The following is a 22,161-nucleotide window of genomic DNA, read 5'->3' as shown; positions in this document are numbered from 1 at the left end:
CTCAAGTAGACATGCTGATTACACTTGAACAAGAGAGGGCAAAACTTAAGCATGCTGAATAAATAAGTAAATGAGAAGAGCAATTAAACACATAGGCCAATAAATTAGTGTAAAAGAAGACATGGATTAACAGACATGGAGTACATAGAGTTGAGTTTCAGAATTGAACTAGGAACATACCAGTTAAGGAAGTAATGTCCAGAAAAGTAAAGCAAGTAGAGTTCCACAGTCTAGCCTTGGCTTTCAGCCGGCTAGACAAGCAGTTAGCACAAGTAGCAGAGAAAGAAGAGAGAGTTTGAGTGTTTGTGTGTGTGTGTATTCTGAACTGTGTCCGTATAAGAGTCAGAATGAGAGAGTATATATAGCACTTATGGAGACGAAACAATTAAGGTAAAAAATGATCTAGAGTTCATAAATAAAGCAGATAAATATAATCAGCAAGTTAATTGGGGCTAATCCTCATTAGTTTTGCACAAACAGATCCGGGAAAGTCACATTAATACAAGGAGAATCCATTACCTGCCCTGATTGGGGCTTAAGTAAGGTAACAAATCATAAATTGACCATAAAATAATCAATCAGTCGGCATAAGGCAAACAACACTAATTACAAGCCACAAATAAGGAAAGTAAGTAAAACTCACAAAGAATACTGACTTTAACGGGAAATATTGGTTCAAATGCATAATAGAAATCAATTAAGCAAAAAAATCCCAAATAATACTGGTTTTAGCAGGAAAACTGGTTCAAATCCTTAATAGAAATCAATCAGTATGTTGGGACAGAAATAAACAAATAACGGGTAAAACATTAAAAAAAATCAATGCAAGAAATAGAAACATCTAGGTTTTAAGTATATACACGAGAATCAGTCAAGATAGTAAATAAACAAAGCGCTGAAGAGTTAGAAAACCCCTTTTGAAAACACTTAGGGGGAGCCTTAATTTCAGAATAAAGCGAATGGAGTCGAAATAGTTAACCAGAATAGGAGATCTTCAAGAGAAAGTGATAGATAATACTCGAACCCTTTCAGATCTACAAAGATCTGAACAGATTCGAGTAGTTGTAAAACTAAGGTTTTCAAAAACAACTGAGATGAAAGAAACTTGATTAAAAGCCGTAGTTTTGAACTAAAAACGAAAGGAAATCAGTACTCACAAACAAGGATGACCCTAGATAGGCCTGTAAACAAACTTCGGACGAAGGAACATGTCGAATCTCCTTGAGATTCTTTTAGGGATCCATGCAATCAACAACCAGAGGGAATAGAAGGCCGGTAGTGGCCGGAGAATACTCAGAATCTCTATAGATGAGAGTTTCTCGCCGATGACGACGATTAGGGTTAGGCCTAGGATTTGAGAGCGTTTGAGAGAAGAGGGATCAAATGTCGGCGTGAGAGAGGAGTGAATGAGAGGGTTTGGGGAGAGGGGGTTAGGTGTAGGTTTAATTAAGGAAAAGGGAATGGGGACCGTTGATCTGAATGATCTACGGCTAGGATTGAATGGGTTAGGTGGGTTCCGGATGGACTTAGGGATTGGGTCAGATTGGGCCTGGGGTTTGGGTTGGTTTAATTTAATTGGGTTGGGGCTGGTTATAATTTAAATAAGGGTGGCTAGTTGTTAAATACCCAATTAAAATTAGATAAATAATTAGTAAAATAGCTAATAATTTGATAAAATGAAACTAAAGCTAAATAGGTGAAATTAAGGTAATTAACTAGTATTAAAAATATAAAATGACTTATTATTGAATTAAAATAGCATAAAGTGTACAATTAGGCTATAATTACAAAATTGTTGTAATTATAACCAAACAATACCAAATTGGCTAATTTGTGAAATAATTATATCCTAATAGGATTAAAAATGATATATTGAGCTAAGAAATACTTTGAAATGACTTGTAATGTAATTGATTAATAATTATTGGATATAAAGTACTGAATAAATTAGAAAATAAATTGATAATAATATGAAAAATTATGGAAAAATACCAATTATTATAAAAAAATGATTTTGAAGGCATATACGCAAATTTAAAAAATAGTTTAAGGAAAAATTGGGTATCAACAACTGCCCCTATTTACCCGGGAAGAATGAAAGAATTTCCGGGTAAAGAAATGATGGCCAATTTTGACCAAGTGAAACGGTTTGAGAAATTTAGGCCGCACCCTGGATTCTGAGTTGCCTACATATCCCTGGTTTTATAGGAATCAGGTCGTATGTAGTTCAGGATCCATCGACGGAGTATACCGATGAAGTCATTTCAAGAATGGACGTAACATCTAGGGCTGGGTGAGTGGACAGTTTACAGGAATGGCTAGGTTTGTTATGGCTGAGGGAACTGTAGCAGGATCTCTCCTGGTGGGATAGTCGTTGCTCGCCGGCTTACCTGTAAATAGAAGCAATACAAGCATATATTGTGCATAAATTTAAACATGATGCAAATTCCAGTTGGACCATGAATGTTGTCTTTGGATGGTTCGGAATGGTGTCCTCAGACCATGATGTCCTGGGGCATGAACCGTATGATAAAGGATTTGCAGGCCACGAAATGATGTTCTCGGGCTATGAGGATGGTGCCTCCAAACCATGACGCCTTTGAATAATGATATGCAAAAGATTGAAAGATATCCTCAGGCCATGACATGGTGTTCTCGGGCTATGAAGATGGTGCCTCCGAACAATGATGCCTTTGGATGAGTTGGCGATATTTCAGCCCATGAAGGATGTAGTAGTATGATGCGAACAAGACAGAGCTGTCTTGCGAATTGAAGGGAAGAGCTTAGCCCGTTAGAGAAGCAAGATAAATAGTGCTTGGGATAGTGCTTAGTTTCGAAGAAAATTGGAGGCAGATCTTAGCCTCGGAAGGCAGAATGGTATCCTTATGCAATGCCATGTAAATGGAGGTAGAGCTTAACCTCGGAAGGCAGAATGGTAGCCTTATGCAAGGATGTAAATGCAGATGCAGATAGAGGTAGAGCTTAACCTCAGAAGGCAGAATAGTAGCCTTATGCAAATCGGAAGGCAGAATAGCAGCCTTATGCAATGCAGATGCTGATGGAGGTAGAGCTTAACGTCAAAAGGAATAATGGTAGCCTTATGCAAGTCAGGAGGAAGAATGGTAGCCTTATGAAAGAATGCAAATAGAGACAACGTTTAGTCTCGGAAGGTAGAATGGTAGCCTTATACAAGTCGGAAGGCAGAATGGTAGCCTTATGCAAGAATGCAGATGGAGACAATGCTTAGTCTCGGAAGGCAGAATGGTAGCCTTATGCAAGAAATAAGATAACAACTGATAGTACAATTTTCTTAGCCGATAGCAGATTGCGGCGTTGTGATTACTGGGAGCATTGTGACATACGGAACAACACTGGTGTGTGCTGATAGCAGATGTTGGAAAGTGCAACAGTTCTGAGAATCGTATTCTTGAACAGTGTTTGTCCCGTGGGCGTACAGTGTGTCTAATGATTTCATGATCCTAGTGCCTGCATCTAAAGAAAAATCGTGAGTTTTGTAAGGGGGAAGGTTAGTTCGTATCCCCGCTGGCTTCGCTTGACTCGTTTGGCTTTGATCTGGTGATACCGTCTGTATCATTGGGGTAGCATTACTAAACAAAGCAATTTCAATAATAATCATGCATAATTTTGTAAAACTATGACATAAATTAAAAATAGCTTTTAGATGAACCGACGACTGTGACGTGGTTCAGGACATTGCAACCTCTCATGCTATAGAATTTTGAGGGTCCTACTCAAAATTCTGCCCAAGTTTGATGGGTTGACATTTTTGACTATTGCTCGTGCAGCGATCGGCTAAAATTAGTTCGGAATTTTGAGGGTCCACCTCAATATTCTGCCCCAGTATTCAATTGCGGGGGAAATGAAAATTTTATTGAATTGTGACCGAACCCAGAGGGCTGCCTACGTATCCCCTCTTAAATGGGAATCATGTCAGGCATAGTTAAATTTACATCATATAAGGAAAGCATAAAGATTACACATAGTAACGCTTGACTGTATCTGAATTGATCGGCTTTGGCCAAACTTCTCCGTCCATTTCTGCAAGTATGAGGGCTCCTCTTGTCAAAACCCGGTGAACCATGTATGGACCCTGCCAGTTGGGAGAGAACTTCTCTTTGGCTTCATCTTGATGTGGAAATATTTTCTTCAACACTAGTTGCCCCGGTGTGAACTGTCTTGGCTTGACTTTTTTGTTGAAGGCTCTGGACATTCTGTTCTGATAGAGTTGACCATGGCTGACTGCATTCATTCTCTTTCTGTCTATAAGGGCTAGTTGCTCATAACGACTTTCTACCCACACTGCATCGTCGAGCTCAACTTCTTGTATGATCCTTAGGGAAGGAATTTCTACCTCAGCAGGAATGACAGCCTCTGTACCATAAACCAGCATATAGGGGGTTGCCCCGGTTGATGTGCGGACTGTGGTACGATACCCCAGAAGAGCAAGTGATAACTTCTCGTGCCACTGTTTGTAATTCTTTATCATTTTCCTCAATATATTCTTGATATTCTTGTTGGCGGCTTCTACAGCTCCATTAATCTGAGGTCTTTAGGCTGTGGAATTCTTGTGTTTGATCTTGAAAGTTTCGCACATAGCTTTCATCAAGTCTCTGTTGAGGTTGGAGCCATTATCCGTGATGATTGACTCTGGAATTCTGAATCGACAAACAATGAGGTCGCGGACAAAGTCTACCAAGACTTTCTTAGTCACTGCTTTGTAAGATGCTACTTCGACCCATTTGGTGAAATAGTCTATGGCTACTAGGATAAACCTGTGCCTGTTGGAAGCAGGAGGCTCGATTGGTCCAATAACATCCATTTCCCAGGCGGCAAATGGCCACGGTGAGCTTGTCGTAATAAGCTCGCTTGGAGGTACCTTTATCATGTCTGCATGTATTTGACAGTGGTGACATTTCCGTAAATACTAGATGTAGTCTGTCTCCAAAGTCATCCAAAAGTAACCAGCCCAGAGTATCCTCTTTGCTAAGAAAAAACCGTTCATATGCGGATCGCAGGTCCCAGCATAAATTTCCTCTAGTAGCCTGGATGCTTCCTTTACGTCGACACATCTTAATAATCCGAAATCGAGAGTCCTTCTATACAGGATTCCTCCGCTGTGAAAGAAGTTGTTGGACAATCTCCGAAGTGGGCATTTCTGAGTAGGATTCGCAAGCTCCAAGTACTCTCCTTTTGCCAAATATTCCTTGATATCATGGAACCAAGGCTTTCCGTTTGCTTCCTCTTCAATATGGGCACAGAAAGCTGGTTGATTATGGATTTTCACCGGAATAGGATCAATAAAATTCTTGTCGGGATGCTGTATCATAGATGATAGGGTAGCCAATGTATCGACGAACTCATTCTGGATTCTGGGAACGTGCTGGAATTTCATCCTCGTGAACATCTTTCTCAATTCCTGTACACGATGTAGATATCGGAGTATCTTGGAGTTCTTGGTTGTCCATTCTCCTCATACCTTATGTATAAGCAAGTTTGAATCTCCAATTACTAGCAGTTCTTGAATGTTCATGTCAATGGCCAATTTTTATCCCTAATATGTAGGCTTCATACTCGGCCATATTGTTGGTGTAGGGGAACCTGAGTTTGGCAGACGCCGGATAATGCTGACCGGTTTCTGATATTAGGACTACTCCTATTCCAACTCCTTTGCAGTTTGCTACTCAATCTAAGAACATTCTCTAACTGTCATAGGATTCTACAATGTCTTCTCCTATGAATGATACCTGTTCATCAGGAAAATAGGTTTTTCAGGGGTTTGTATCCTCCATCCATGGGGTTTTCAGCAAGGTGGTCTGCCAGTGTTTGTCCCTTGATCGCTTTCTAAGTTACGTAAATAATGTCAAACTCAATCAACGGGATTTGCCACTTGGCTAACATACTGGTAAGCATGGGCTTCTGAAAGATGTACTTCAAGGGATCCATTCTCGATATGAGATATGTAGTATAGGTGCAGAAGTAATGTCTCAGTTTCTGAGCTACCCAAGTCAAAGCACAACAGGTGCATTCCAATAGAGAATACCGGGCCTCGTACTGGGTAAACTTTTTACTGAGATAATAAATGGCTTGTTCCTTCCTCCATGTTTTATCATCTTGCCCTAGAGCGCAGCCAAAAGCCCCATCTAACACTGCAAGGTAGAGTAATAAGGGTCTACCTGGCTCGGGCGGGATTAAGACTGGCGGTATTGACAGGTATTCCTTGATTTTGTCTAAGCCTTTTGGCAGTCGTCGGTCCATTTGGTGGCGGCGTCCTTCTTTAGCATCTTAAAGATTGGCTTACAGATAACCGTAGACTGTGCTATGAATCGGCTGACGTAGTTAAGCCTTCCCAAGAAACTCATCACATCCTTCTTGTTCCTTGGCAGTGGTAGTTCTTGAATGGCTTTGACTTTCGATGGGTCCAGTTCTATTCCTCGGCGGCTCATAATAAACCCAAGCAATTTCCCAGCAGGAACCCCAAATGCGCACTTTGCGGGGTTTATTTTTATGTTATATCTCCGCAGTCTATTGAAGAACTTCCTTAGATCTTCTATGTGGTCAGTGGCCTTCTTGGATTTGATAATAACATCAACCACATATACCTCTATCTCCTTGTGTATCATATCATGGAAGATGGTAGTCACGGCTCTCATGTAGGTGGCCCTTGCATTCTTCATGCCGAATGGCATCATCTTGTAATAGTAAACTCCCCATGGCATAATGAAAGCCGTTTTCTCAACATCTTCCTCATCCATCAAGATCTGATGATAACCACTGAAGCAATCTACGAATGACTATAACTCTTGGTTGGCACAATTGTCAATCAGGATGTGTATATTTGGAAAAGGGAAGTCATCTTTCGGACTGGCCCGGTTGAGATCCCGGTAGTCGACACAGACTCTAACCTTCCCATCCTTCTTTGGTACTAGCACAATGTTGGCTAACCATGTCGGATATTATACTACCCTGAGAACCTTAGTGTTGATCTGCTTGGTGACTTCTTCCTTGATTTTTAAACTTATATCAGGCTTGAACTTTCTAAGCTTTTGCTTTACCGGTGGACACATTGGATCGATTGGCAGTTTGTGAGCCACAATAGACGTACTCAGACTAGTCATGTCACCATACGACCAGGCGAATATGTCCTCATACTCCTTTAGAAATTTTGTGCATTCTTTCTTCTCTGATGGCGATAGGTGAATGCTGATTTGTATTTCCTTGACATTTTCTGCATCTCCCAGGTTGACAATTTTGGTCTCATCCAGGTTGGACTTAGGTATGTTCTCAAAGTTCTCAACTTCTTTGACGATCTCATCGGGTATGTCATCTTCTTCTGAATCCATGTCCGTTTGTTGCGTTGTCTCATTGCATGTCACAGTCATTGGTTCATCAAGATAAGTAATAGTAAGGCTTTATTGGTAAAGAAAGAAGAGAAAACAATAGCAATAACTATTAATTCATAAGAAAAATCAAAATGCTTTTGATAGATTGAGTAACGTTTTTGAACATCCAAGATCTTATTGCGGGAATTGAAAAATGTGAAGAGAAAATCATTTAGTAAATAAAACAGTGAATAATGCTTATATTAGGCTTGCTAACTCGAGGCTCGTCAGGCTTTAGTTGTCCTGATGGTCCAATTTTTGAGATGTGTTCCTCTGTTCACAACCTGTATGAAAGGGCCTTCCTCCCACTCCTCCTTGAGAATAATGCAACAGTCCATATCACTATCCTCTAGAAACAAGTTCTTCACTGTTGCAAGTGCTTCTTCTTCATCTGACCCATAAATAATGTCAGCTTGTTGGAAGGTCTGCTTCAGATGCAGTATTGGTTGCTCTAGTGGGTAGTAAGGATCGCGCCATGGTGGCAACCAGTTATTGAATTCTTCCCAGGTGTATTCATATCTCAAACCGAAGGTAGTGCCATGTTTCTTGAGTTTTATGGGTTTAGAGATTCCATGGAGGCTCTTGCCGAGCCTTTTGCCGGGTTCATACCCACTCCAACTCAGTATACTCTCGATTTTGCTATTCCACCATTTGTCTTTGTCGATAGAATTGACCCGCTCAATATGGTGGTAAGTTTCTCCACCCAGCTTCCTTCTTCCCTTGATTGTCGGAATGGTCTGGCGACTGTATATAGGGTTGTTATCGTGGCCATGAATGATCATTTCCTGGTGATTCCATTCAAACATCACTGCTTGATGCAGGGTTGATGCTACGGCCCCAGCGGAATGAATCCATGGTCGTCTCAGCAGCAAGTTGTAAGATGCCGGTACATTTATTACCTGGAAATCGACCTCGAACCAGGTTAGTCCCATCTGCAGGCAAAGGCTAATCTCACCAATGGTGGACCTCTGAGAACCATTGAAGGTTTTCACATTGATTGCTCCATCTTTTATCTCATGCAGCCCTTTACCCAACTTCTTGAGTATTACCAGCAAACAAATGTTAAGGCTGGTACCGCCATCGATCAGGATTCTGGTGATGAAATAATCTTCGCATTGCATGGTGAAGTGCAGTGCTCTGTTGTTCCCCAACCCTTCAAGTGGTAGCGCGTCTTCATAAAAGGTGATATTATGGCTTTCCAACACTTGTCCTACCATATTAGCCACTTCCCCGCTAGTGATGTTACTTGGTACGTACGCTTCATTTAGCACCTTTAACAAAGCATTATTGTGCATCTCAGAATTTTTGCAGCAAATAGAGAATGGATATTTGCGTTGGCGTCTTGTTTAACTGGTCGATGACCGAATATTCCTTGGCCTATATTTTCCTAGAAAGGTCGTCCGGACCTGTCTCAATGAGGGGCGACTGATTGGAGGCCTGCTTGCTTGTTTCAGCCAGATGTTCAGGGTATACACTCTACCAGTTCTTGTCATACCATGTGCTGCGACAGTTTTTTCAATCCTGACCTTGCCCTTCCTTCTTGCCTCGGTTGTATAGTCCCAGGGTACAGCATTTGTATAGACATTGCCACTAGAATCGGCGCGACTATCCTCACTTCGAATGGAACATGTGACTTGGGTGGCAAGACTGCAACCTCAAATGGTGCGGGAGCATTTGCCGGAGACACGAATTCAACCTCAATTGGTGCCGGTGCCTTTGCGAATGGAGCTGCTACAAACTCAAGAGTTATAGACATATTCACCTCAGCATTCTCAAACGGTTGGATTTGGACTATGATTGGATTGAGAGTAATTGTTGGTTTCTTTAGGTCATCACCTTCTGAGATCAACCCGATTGATCCCTTGGGATCCCAGTCATCTTTTACTTCGATCATGTGGATACCTCCACCCTTATGGTCTGGCAGAGGGTTGTTGCAGACGTTCGAAGCGTATTCCTTTGCCACAATGATCTTGTTATCAATCAAAGACTGTATCTTGTCTTTCAAGGAGTAGCATTCATCGATGGTGTGCCCTTTCATGCCAGAGTACTATGGACAGGACTTGTTTGGGTTAACCCACTGAGAAGGATTCTCAGGGGTTGCAGCAGGGATGGGGGTGACATATCTAGCATCTTTGACTTCTCATACAGGTGGTCGATGGGTTCAACGATGGTTGTATATTGTTTTGGAGGTCTGCGATCAAAATTAGGTCGGGGTCTAGGGAAGTTTTTGGATGCAGGGGGTGATTGATAATAGGATGGTTGAGCATTATAAGTTTGGTAGACATGAGCGGGTTGGGAGTATCTGGGTGAAGTAGGTTGATATGTAGGAGTTGGAGATGACTGATAAGTTGGTGGCGGAGCTTGGTATGAGGGTGCTTGGTAATTTGGGGTTGGCTGGTATGCGAGTGGAGGTGTTGGGTAAGCTTGGTATTTAAGGGGAGACTTGGTCCTTTTTGCAACCATCACGGGCCCTACGTCCCTTTTCTTGGACACACCACCGGACTGTAAAGCATTATTAGTAGCTTGCAAGGCTTCAAAATTTGTAACCATACCACTTTTAATACCTTCTTCAATTCTTTCACCTAATTTGATAATGTTGGAGAACTTGTAGTTCTCAATGATCATCAGTCGTTCATAGTACTGAGGGTCCTGAGCCCGGACAAAGAACTTGTTCATTTGCTCCTCTTATAAGGTAGGTCTAACCTTAGCATCTTCGAACCTCCAGCGAGTAGCATACTCGTGAAACGTCTCTATGGGCTTCTTCTTCAAATTCTGGATAGAGAACACGTCTGGTGCATTCTCTATATTAAACCTGAATCGGTCCATAATGTCAGATGTCATGCCTACCCAGCTTGACCACTTCTTGGGATCTTGGCTGATCTACCAAGATAATGCATCTCCCTTTAAACTCCTCATGAACAACTTCATGCGTATCCTTTCATCCTTCCCTACTCCAACCATCTTGTCACAATATGTTCTCAGATGGACCTTTGGATCACCCGTACCATCAAACATTTTGAACTTAGGAGGTTTTTACCCCTCAAGCAGTTCGACATCAGGATGTATGCAAAGGTCCTCATAGTTTAGCTTCTCGATTCCTTTGCTTCCCTCAACGCCCTGAATCCGGATGGTCAGTTTCTTAAGTTCCTCGGCCAAGTTCCTAATAAGCAGATCCTGTTCGAGGACTCAGGTATGCCTGAGATAGGTTGGGTGAAGTGTGGCTGGTCTCCACATTAATAGGAGTGTTATGGTGGCCTGGTGTATAGGTGTGGAAATGGTCGTTTGTGGAGTTCTGAGGTTCTGGGATGAGTAGCGGAGTGTCGTTTGGGGTATGGCAGGTGTTACATTGGTTCTTTGGTGGAGCAATGTGATGATGAGGAGCGGGATGATTCTGTTGTTTTGGGATATTTTGAGGAGCTGTAGGTGTCACACCCCTTTTTTACAACCTCACTAACCCTCATAAAAATAATAAAATGATTTGTAAAGCTCAAACAAGGGTTTTTAATTAAAAAGTGGCAAAATTGTGTTCAAAAGGATTTACTCAGAGTCGCCACCTGACATTTATTTTCAGTGTGTCAAGTCAACGTTTTTTAAAAATGATTTTCCTTTTAAAATACTTTGGACTCCAAAACTAAGTCTACACCAGAGATTCAGGTAAGGGGTTCATTTGACTCAGGGAGAAGGTGTTAGGCATTCCCCGAGTCCCGTAACTAGTACGGTTGCGTACATGATCAAGTTGGCTTTAAAGAATACTCAAATTGAGGTAGAAAAACACAAAAGAAAATAAACAATAAAAAGAGGCGCGAGGTCGTCCCCACCTAATAAAAATAAAATAAAAATAAAATACTACATGTTCTACTTAGCCCCTAATTACATAATACTACGGGGCATACCCCAGATAAAAATATATATAAACACTTCGGGGCATTCTCATGATGCATTAATTGACTAAAGGGGATGACCTCTCACCTCAAAAGAAATTAAAAAGAAACTAAAGCATGAGTGTCCTAAAGGTTTGTGTCACGACCCTAAACCCGAACCCGGTCGTGATGGTACCTCTCGTGAAGAAAAGGCCAGCCAAATAAACCCAATTCACTTTTTAAACAGTTAAATAACATAAAAGCAGTCTAGAACATGATATAGCAATACTAAGTAGCGAATAATGCCAATAAAGTGTGGAAGTACAACCCAACACAGCCCTAACCGGGGTGTCACAAGTCACGAGCATCTATGAGCTATAATACAAGTCTGCTGAAGTCATAAACTACCACAAATGTTTGAGAAGGAACAAAAGTGCTAGAGGAGTAGAGACACGGGGCTGCGGACGTCAACAACTACCTCGTAAACTCCGAAAGTCCCGCCTGGAACTGGAGGAAATCAGCACTCCGGAGCTGAACCAACAGCGCATGAATCTACACACATGGGTGTAGGGAGTGAAGTTAGTACTCCAACTCAGCGAGTAACAAAGGTAAATAATGACTGAAAGTAAGAAAACACGTAAGGCACAAGGCATTCTAAAATGAAGCAGTAAAATCACTTAAAACCAGTAAAACCACTTTCAACCAGTAAATAGGTAATTGACAGATAATTAAGATAAAGTAAACAAATAGAAGTTTGCCCATCGGGCACAATATCAACAAATCCACCCCTCGAGCAACATCTCAAAATAGTATCAGCCCCTCGGGCAATCACATAGAACAATACTGGCCCCTCGGGCTCAATCTCACATCATAATGGGTACCCGCGCTCACTGGGGATGTACAGACTCCTGGAGGGGCCCCTTACGACCCAAGCGCAATAACAAGTCATCTCATGGCATCAAATCTAGGCCCTCGACCTCATATCAATCAAGCCACCTCGTGGCGTATATATATCTCAGGCCCTCAGCCTTAAATCAGTATCAGTGTTTCCTCACAATATATATGCCCTCGGTCTTACTCAGTCAAAAATCATCACAAGCCTCTCGGACAATAGTAAAATAGTGTTTCGCAGTGCAAGCATAGTTTAAAATATCATTTAAGTCTTAAAACTGAGTAAGCATGGCTGAGTATGAAAACAGTGGGAAATAACATGACTGAGCTCAAGTAATAAGTAAAAATAGTGAAGAAAATCAATAAATAGCCCCGAAGGGTTCAAATAGTAGGCTCTAGGCCCAAATATGGCATTCAGCCCAAATAATGATGATAACAAATAGTTTTAAGTCAATTACATGGTAAAATCATCAACCGGGACGGACCAAGTCACAATCTCCAATAGTACACGACCCCACGCTCGTCATCAAGCGTGTGTCTCACCTCAACATAGCACTATAATGTGCAATCCCGGGTTTCAAACCCTCAGAACATCATTTACAATCATTACTCACCTCGAACCGGCTAAATCTCTAGATCGCGATGCCTTTGCCCATCGAATCGGCCTCCACACGCGTCGAATCTATCCAAAATCAGAATGAGGACGTTAAAATATGCTAAGGGAACAAAGCCCAAGCGAAAACAATCAATAAAGGGCACAAATCCCGAAATTAGCAAAACCCGAGCCCCGGGACCACTTTTTGAAACTCATAAATTTTAACATCATTAGATTTCTTATCTCCCCACGAGTTCATACATGTCAAAAGTTCTCAAATCCGACCCCAAACGGTCCTCCAAATCCCCAATCAAAAGTCCAATTTCTCAAGCCCTAGTTCTTCAATTTTAGGCTTAGTTTTCATGATTTTCTAGGTAGATTTCACAATAGAATCAAGTTTTAAGTCCAAAATTCTTATCTCCAAACGTTTCCCCTTGAATCCCTCTTTAATCTCCTTCAAAAAGCTCTAAAACGATCAACTATGGAGGAAAATAGACCCACATTCGCGGACAAAACGACCTTTTAAATATTCTGTCTAGGCCTGGAAATCCCTCTTCGCGAACACGGTCAAAGTCTCGCGTTCGCGAAGCACAAACTTATTTTGACCAAATTTCCTTCTACGTGATCGCGACCAAGCCCTTGCAAACATGATGCTTCACCCAGGCGACCTTTAGCGAACGCGCTCCATCTCCCGGGAACGCGAAGATCAACTTGACTTCAAACCCAGCTGACCCAGTTCTTCTACGTGATCGTGAACACCTTCTCGCGAACGCGATGCACAGCCTTGCAGCCCTTCGTGAATGCGTCATCTGCCTCGCGAATGCGAAGGCTAAACCTTCACCTCCCTCAGCATACTCTTCGCGAACGTGAGGGTCCTCCAGCGAACGCAAAGACCAAAAATGTCTGCAACTGCTGGAACAGTTTTTCTGCAATTTTCCAAACTCCAAAATGGTCCGATTGACCACCCGAAACTCACTTGAGGCTCCCGGGACCTCAACCAAAAGCACCAAAATATCCTAAAACCTTATTCAAACTTGTTCCAATCATCAAAACACCTCAAAAAATATCAAATCACCCAAAACACATCGGATTCAAGCCTAAGTTTATAAACCTTCCGAAATACGCTTTTGATCAAAAACCCAACCAAACCGCGTCCAAATGACCTAAAATTTTGAAAACACATCCCAAATGACATAACGAAGCTACTACAACTCTCAGAATTCCATTCCGATTCCTATATCAAAATCTTGCCTATCAACCGGAAATCGCCAAAATATCAACTTCGCCAATTCAAGCCTAAATCTACTACGGACCTCTAAAATTCATTCCGATCGCGTTCCTAAGCCACAAATCACCTCCCAAAGCTAACTGAACCATCAGAACTCACATCCGAGCCCTCTAACACATAAGTCAACATCCGGTTGATTTTTTCAAGTAAAATCACTCTAAAGAGACTAAGTGTCTCAAACCTTACCAAATCCTTTCCAAACTCGATCTGACCCAACCCGATACCACATATCACGAATAATTAAAGAATAGCAAAGTAGAAATTGGGAAAACAGAGCGGTAACTCATGAGATAGCTGGTCGGGTCGTCACAGTTTGCCTACCAAAGTGTTGATTGCCTAAACATACTACTAGCGATTAAATTAGTAACACAAAATAAAGAATTGACAAAAAACTTTCACAACTCAAATTGTTGTAATTTCTAGTTCTCTTCTATGACTATCTATGTTTCTAAAATTCTTTCACGAAGCCATGCTTATTCTCAATTGTACAATACGTCCAAAATACTCTCCAAAACAGAATGTTTCTACTAGTAATCCCATGATAGCAAATTCCTATTTAGCTTTTAATCCAACATCCCCAAAACTAATTCACATACAAATCATATCGTTCATACAACTAAGTAAATTAATAAACTAACTAATATGTGTTTGTTCCCAAATACCGCATCAATGACATTAATGAAAATTTTAATATAAATGAACCAACCTAAGAAAACAAATAACGAAACAAGCAGAACAATCACAATCGTTGAAGCCTAATAACGATGAAAGGAAGAGGAAATTCAAAATTAGATTAAGAAATTGACCTCAAAGATTGATAGCCTTTCCCATTATAGTAGCGATATATGAGTGCAAACTTGGACTGAAAAACCTCGATGGCGAAGGGAACCCGAACACGGATCGGAATCTCGGACTCAACCGGGGCAGCATCTCTTCGAATTCCACCAAATCTTTGCAAGGAATGGAGCATAAAGATGAGAGATTGTGTACTTTTGGATACTGGTTGATGAAGTATTTTTAGGCAGTGTTGGGTTCGATTTTTTCTTTGTTGGTTTTGATTTACTAAACTTAAAGAGGAAGCAAAAGCACTTAAAAATCAAAGTGTTAGATTTATGAAGTTTTCTGTTGCTCTCTCCATGTCCTCACTCTATTTCCATTTTTTTCTTTTGTTTGGAATCCAAGCCCTCCTCTGTTTCTGCGTACTGTTCATGTGTGCATGGTCTCCGGTTTCCATCCAGTACTAATGGTGAGGGAGCGGCGGCTGTGGTGGTTGGGGTTGGTACGGCTTATGGTTCAGGGGTGTTCTCTCGGGTTAGATTTTAAGTTGTAATTAGGTAGATATATGTGGGTGGGGATTAGTTTTGACCATTGGATGAAAGAGACTGAATGGCTAGGATAAAACTAAAAAGATCTGATGGGTTAAAGGGTTTTGGGCTTCATATTTGGGTCTAAAATTGGACTAAAAGAAAAATGTCCAAACTTTAGCTAAATACCTTTTAATATAAGCTAAATCTACTACATATTGCAAAAATCTATCTGAATAATTAAACTAAATTATATATAAAATATGAAACTATTTTTCAAATGTCAAACTAAAATAATAAAAAGATTAGATTAAAATCATCGCAAATCGAGATAATACTACTACCCAAAACACTAATATCCTTGAAAATAAAGTGTAACTATTTTTTGTATTTTTGAATTTTATGTAAGGTAGATAAACTAAAAGTAACAAGATAAAATATCAATAACCTAAATAAAAGATAATATTTTTGTAATTATTATTTTTATGACAAAATAAAGTAAAATAGTTAAAACTAGGTAAAATAGCGATATTAGGCCTAAACTAAATATCTAAAAGCTAAAATGAGTAAAAATTCGGGGAGGGTCAAAAATTACATGTCTACAGCTGCCCCTCTTTGACTGAAAACACGAAGAGTTTTCAGACAAAGAACGACAAGACAGTTTTTTGACCCGACCCTTATTTAGAGAGACCAAAAACTAAGAGAAATGAAGAGAATGTGGCTGAGCCCTGGTATATGAGCTGCCTACATATCCTTGGCAATAAAGGAATCGGGCCACGTGTAGTTCAGAAGTGAATGAGGTGATGGAGTATACTGAGGCAGAGAGCCGATCGAGGTGCCGTTCTGTCGAGGTTCCGGTCCGCGGTCCTGTTATTACATCAAAATCAAAAATGAAAAAGACTAACTAAGCCTGTCAACTATGAGTTACAAGATTCCTATCTATAAGTCTTCTGAAGCTTGATCTTGAGTCTTGAATGGTTCTCGCAGACTTTAGATTTGAACCTTGACGCTTGCTAGTTGCAAGTGCTAGTTCATTCTTCTTTAGCTTTTGGGATCAAAACCGGACACACCGTGCTTGTGACTTAATCATGTCTTGAGCAATCCACCTCTTGTCTCAGCTTCTGCATTTTGGATTCACTTCCTTTTTCTTTTCTTTATATATATTCTGAATTGCGACTAACTTCTGTTGATCATCTTAGACTGTTGACTCGCATTCTTCCCGCGAACTTCTGCTACTTCTAACTTGAATTGGATTCTAAAATGACTTCCCTTGTTCTCCAAGTGGGCGCCTGATTGCTAAAACTTGAACTATATTCCTTTGTTCTTCAGGTGGGTGCCTGATTGCCAAAACTTGAACTGTATTCCCTTGTTCTCCAAGTGGGCGCCCGATTGCCAAAAACATGAACTATATTACCTTGTTTTTCATGTGGGCGCCTGATTGCCAAAACTTGAAATAATTCTAAAATGAATTCCCTCATTCTCCAGGTGGGTGCCTGCAATCAAAATAACAAAACAAACAAAATTTTCTGCCCCAGTTTGCACTGGGAAGATTTGTGAATTGTTAGCAAAACTGTAAATCACAAATGCTATTGAGGCAATGATGAAAGTAAAAATAAAGACTTGATTGGACGTGCGTTTCTTGTGAATCAAACCGAGAATATTTGACTAGCAAGTGTGTCTTCTAAGAATAGAACCTGAAAGACCCAGACTAGGAAGTGTGTTTCCTAGATTTAAGATTGAGCTTGCGGAAAACTATAAACTAAGCTTGACAAAAGTAAAAACTGACCCTATTCTCCAGGCGGGACCACTTATTTCAAGAAAACTAAAGATTAATAACTTAAGAAAACTAAAGACCTATCCTAGGAGAAAATTCATCAGACTAGGTTTCCTATCATAGGAGAAAAATTCATCAAACTAAGATTTCGATCCTAGGAGAAAATTCATCAGACTAGGTCTCTTATCTTAGGAGAAAGATTCATCAGACAATGATTTTGATCCTAGGAGAAAGTTTATCAAACTAGGTCTCTTTTTGTTATCTTAGGAGAAAGATTCATCAGACTAAGATTTTGATCCATAGAGAAAGTTCATCAGATTAGGTCTCTTTTTGTTATCTCTGAAGAAAGATTCATCAGACTAAGATTTCGATCCTAGGAGAAAATTCATCAGACTAGGTTTCTTATCATAGGAGAAAGATTCATCAGACTAAGATTTTGATCTTAGGAGAAAGTTCATCAGATTGGGTCTTCTATCTTAGGAGAAAGATTCATCAGACTAAAATTTTTATCCTAGGAGAAAATTCATCAGACTAGGTATTTTTATTTTTTATATTTTTTTGGGTATCTTAGGAGAAAGATTCATAAGACTAAGATTTTGATCCTAGGAAAAAATTCATTAGACTAGGTCTTCTATCTTAGGAGAAAAATTCATCAGACTAAGATTTTGATCCTAGGAGAAAGTTCATCAGACTAGGTCCATTTTTGTTATCTTAGAAGAATAGTTCATCAGACTAAGATTTCGATCCTACGAGAAAATTCATCATACTAGGTCTCTTATCTTTGGAGAAAGATTCATCAGACTAAGATTTTGATCCTAGGAGAAAATTCATCAGACTAGGTTTTCTATCTTAGGAGAAAAATTCATCAGACTAAGATTTTGATCCTAGGAGAAAGTTCATCAGACTAGGTCCCCTTTTTGTTATCTTAGGAGAAAGATCCATCAGACTAAAATTTTCTATCCTAGGAGAAAATTCATCAGACTAGGTTTCTTATCTTAGGAGAAAGATTTATTAGACTAAGATTTTCATCCTAGGAGAAAATTCATCAGACTAGGTTTTCTATCTTAGGAGAAAAATTCATTAGACTATGATTTTGATCCTAGGAAAAAGTTCATCAGACTAGGTCCCTTTTTTGTTATCTTAGGAGAAAGATTCATCAAACTAAGATTTTCTATCCTAGGAGAAAATTCATCAGACTAGGTTTCTTATCTTAGGAGAAAGATTCATCAGACTAAGATTTTGATCCTAGGAGAAAATTCATCAAACTAGGCTTTCTATCTTAGGAGAAAGCTTCATCAGACTAAGATTTGATTAGTAGGAAAATCCACTAGACTAGGACCTTTATCCTAGGAGAGAAAAAGTAAAGAGCAATGACAACATTTTATGCACACTAACAAGACAAATAAAGGCAAAGATTAGAGAAACTTCCATTTGTCGGCTCTTCTTCTCCTTTTTTTTTGAACAAACTTGTTTGCACTGTTTTGTTCTTGTTTCAAACAAACAAAACTTGTGAGTTTAAATGTGGTGGTTAGTTTGTGTCCTTGACCTTGAAGGCAACTACTTCTGAACTTGCCAAGATAACTTTGACATTAACTTGGACGACCTTCACTATTATCTACTACCCATTTTTTTTCAACCCTTATCACAAAAAAACACCTCCGCTCCATTCGATCTCAATATCCTCAATCTGTTGCATTTTCTCATGAGTTGACATTTAACGAACCCTTGCATTTCACATAAATCCCAAAGCATGTTGATTGTTACTAACTCAGTGCGCATACCACTTTTCCCTGACTTATGCCACTTTGATGTGATAGCCAAATTCGTTTTGTGCAATTGGAAAGCTGGTAGTAAATTTTGAAGTCATTTCTCACTTGTTCTGACCAAACAGAGTCATGAAGGGACTCAAACAAAACAAGTGGAACAAAATAAGGGACAATGGAAAGAGATGATACCTAACAAGAAAATTACAAAGTAGAAACTTATCAGATGTGGATACAAACTCTAATGACCATGACATGCACCTTTGAATTAAGTGGCCTAATCTCTCTAATTTTCAACTCTTGTTCTACCTCTTCGCTGTGAAACTGGACTTCAACATTTCAATTGTCCCATCTGATCCACAATCCCTAGTCGACTTGTAGTGCCCTGAAGGGTTTTCACCATCAAGTCTCTCTCATTTTTTGCTCTTTTTCTCAACTCACCGTCGCCTTACGGTGCCCATGAGGGTTTTCACCGACAAGACTCTTTCATTTTATCATTTTCTCTCTTTGTGCTGAGAATAAGATATTACCCATGATACAAGAAGATCAGACTTTTACCACACACTTTATTTGACATCCTTAAAGATTGGTCGGAAGGTCTTTCTTTGGACTGTAATGTAGGCTTTTGGATAGGATTAGAAAGAAAGGGTGTCATGAAGGCTCAAAATAATTTAAGATGAAAGGGTTCAAAATTACAACTTTTAGAATGAGGACTTTTGGCAAAATTTAAAACTTCTGCCCCAGTTCTTGGAGTTTGGGGAATTTTTTTTTGTTTTGATGAGATTTCTAAGAAAATCGCCCCACTCTTGATTTCAGGGGATTATAAAATATTTTATTTAGTGCGACCAAACCGTAAGGCTGCCTACGTATCTTGTGGTGACAAGAATCAGGTCGAACGTAGTTCAAACACAAAGTTGGACTATTTTGTTGTTTTCTTTTCCTTTTTTTCCTTCTTTTTTTTTCTTTTCTCTTTTTTTTTTCCTTTTCTCCTTTTTCTCTTTTTCTTTTCTTTTCTAGTTCCTAACCCTGCTTCTGATTCCAAAAGAGGGGTATGAAACAAAACAAATTAAGGTTCAAAAGGGGTAGCAAAAGATAAAAGTGTTTGGGTAGCAGAATAAAATGCATTTGTCATACCAAGATTTAAGAATGCCAAGTACAAACATGCAATTGAAGATAAGCAAAGAAATCATACATAGTATCTATTGATGGCATCAACACAAACAAAAAGTGCCAATGGGCAATACCTTTGTCCCAATGAATGATCCTGGCCAATTCGAAGCAGACTTAACTCAACCTTATCTTGATGTGGAAGAATGCATTTCAGCGCTGACTGATCTACCTCAAATTGCTTGGGAGACATTCCCTTGTTGTATGCTCTCATCAATCTCTTGATTTTCCAGACTAACTACCTTAGTTTCACTCAATTCAAGCTTCAGGTTATCTCAGAATGTGTGAATCTTTACTTGTTTCCTTAAATGCATCTTTTTATCATATTCAAAACTGTATCATTGCTTTATGAATAGACTAACTTTCAAGAACAGGCCGAGAATTATGCGTGCATGTCATGTCTCTAGAGTTAGGATGAAAAGAACTATAAAAGGAAAAGTGACCTAAACAAAAACTTAACAGAAAATAGGAGATTGCATTAGACAGATAGTGAAAAGGGTTTGAACAAAATAAGCAAAATAGACATAGGTTACAAGCCTGGAACAATCCTAAATAACACTAGACTAGTTACTACAACTAAACGAACTAGACAAAATAAGAATAACAAGGGTTTGAACCACAAGACAATATCCGAATTACAACCCTAAAATAACCTGGACAACAGAAATGACAACAAAATAAACCACCAAAACTCCTCCTCGGCTATCCAAGAAAGGAGTGTCTTTCTAATTACCAGGCTCGACATCTTAGCCACTGGGTTGCATATCAAAATTACTAGGACCTTCACCAATTTCCATCACGTTGACCTTAGCAAATAGCTTTTGGGTCCTTTTTATAACTCGTCCTTAAGATCAACCTCTGGAATCGAGACCGATAGCACTAAAAACTTTGCGGTAAGTGGCTCTCCAAGGGATTCAGAAGTGTTCTTATATTCCTTTGCCACACAAATCATGCCCACCACATGCGTCTCATTATGAAGAAGAAATGGACTTTGGCTAGTATCTGTTGTATTTGGATTTTGCACGGTAATGTCACCAACATCAATAAGCTTCTGGACAGATCTTTTCAGATGCCAACACTTTTCTATGCTGTGTCCCGGGGCATTAGAGCAATATGTGCATCTTTGAGAAAAATCAAAATTCTTTGGAAGGAGCTTTGGCATTTTTATCTAAATCGGCTTCAACATGTCCAATTGCATCAGCCTTTGGAACAAACTGGCATATGATTCTCCAATAGGAGTGAAAGACTTTTCTCTTTGTTGTTGCCTTCCCATTTTGTACTCCGGCCTTGGTTGGAACCTCTTTCGGGTAGGGGGTTGATATGCTTGTAGACGTGGGTAAGACATTTGTGGAGGTGGTGCAAGCCATTGCGGGTTGTGTGGGTGTGGAGCATATGGCGGTACATTGTGGATAGATTATTGGGGAGGTGAGGTATGAATTTGGGGATTTTGTGGAAAAAGGTAGCATTGGGGAGGATAATTTGGAGTACGAGGATATTCATGGGGTTGGTATTGAGGCTGAAAGAGTTTAGCAGGAATGCCCACTGGATCCTGGTTTTGGCTGGGCTCGACAACATATTTTCTATTAATCGGAGGACTGATCCCAGCAACTTGTTCGTTCCATATGAACCAAAACTCCCTAAAGCCTTCCTTGGGTTTATTTTCTATCTGAGATAGGGAGGAGCGGTCTGGGATAATGTCTATATTGTACTGATAGTGCAGAACAAAATCTTGAGCCAAGTCACCCCATGCATGCCACTTAATAGCTTCTTGGAGAGTGTGCCACTCCAGAGGTGCCCCACTCAGACTCTGACTAAAATACACCATCAATACTTCATCTTTCCCGCAAACACTTCTCATTTCACTGCAATAACTACTCAGATGGGCTACTGGATCTCCACGTCCATCATATAAATTAAGCTTTGGCATTTTAGACCCTTTCAGCTTTTTGGATATCTCATCGTGCTCTACTGTCTTAGTAGGCTTTGTAGTTTCACCGGGAGGTTCAAAATGAGGAGCATAAGAGTATGGACCCGAGACCTTGAAAATTGGTTCTGCAGCATAGTTTTGGACATCTGGAGCTTGGAACACAGTCTCGCTAGAGGATCGAGGAAGAGTAGC

The 22,161-nt window shown here is 40.0% G+C and overlaps 1 long non-coding RNA gene across 2 annotated transcripts; it reads right to left on the bottom strand.

Moving 5' to 3' along the window:
* Window positions 1–11,540: 11,540 nt before the first annotated feature.
* Window positions 11,541–15,303, bottom strand: LOC138891088 (uncharacterized). Of its 2 annotated transcripts, XR_011407398.1 has the most exons (3): window positions 14,841–15,303; window positions 12,766–12,833; window positions 11,541–11,812 (listed from the first exon to the last, which is right to left on the bottom strand). It is a non-coding gene; the product is annotated as an uncharacterized lncRNA (long non-coding RNA). The 2 variants fall into 2 exon arrangements; XR_011407399.1 differs by lacking the exon at window positions 12,766–12,833.
* Window positions 15,304–22,161: the final 6,858 nt, after the last annotated feature.

The sequence above is a fragment of the Nicotiana sylvestris genome, chromosome 5 (assembly GCF_000393655.2).
Source record: "Nicotiana sylvestris chromosome 5, ASM39365v2, whole genome shotgun sequence".
NCBI classification, from domain to species: domain Eukaryota; kingdom Viridiplantae; phylum Streptophyta; class Magnoliopsida; order Solanales; family Solanaceae; genus Nicotiana; species Nicotiana sylvestris.
The sequence above is the reverse complement of the archived record's forward strand: the minus strand, read 5'-3'. Positions and strand labels throughout refer to the sequence as shown.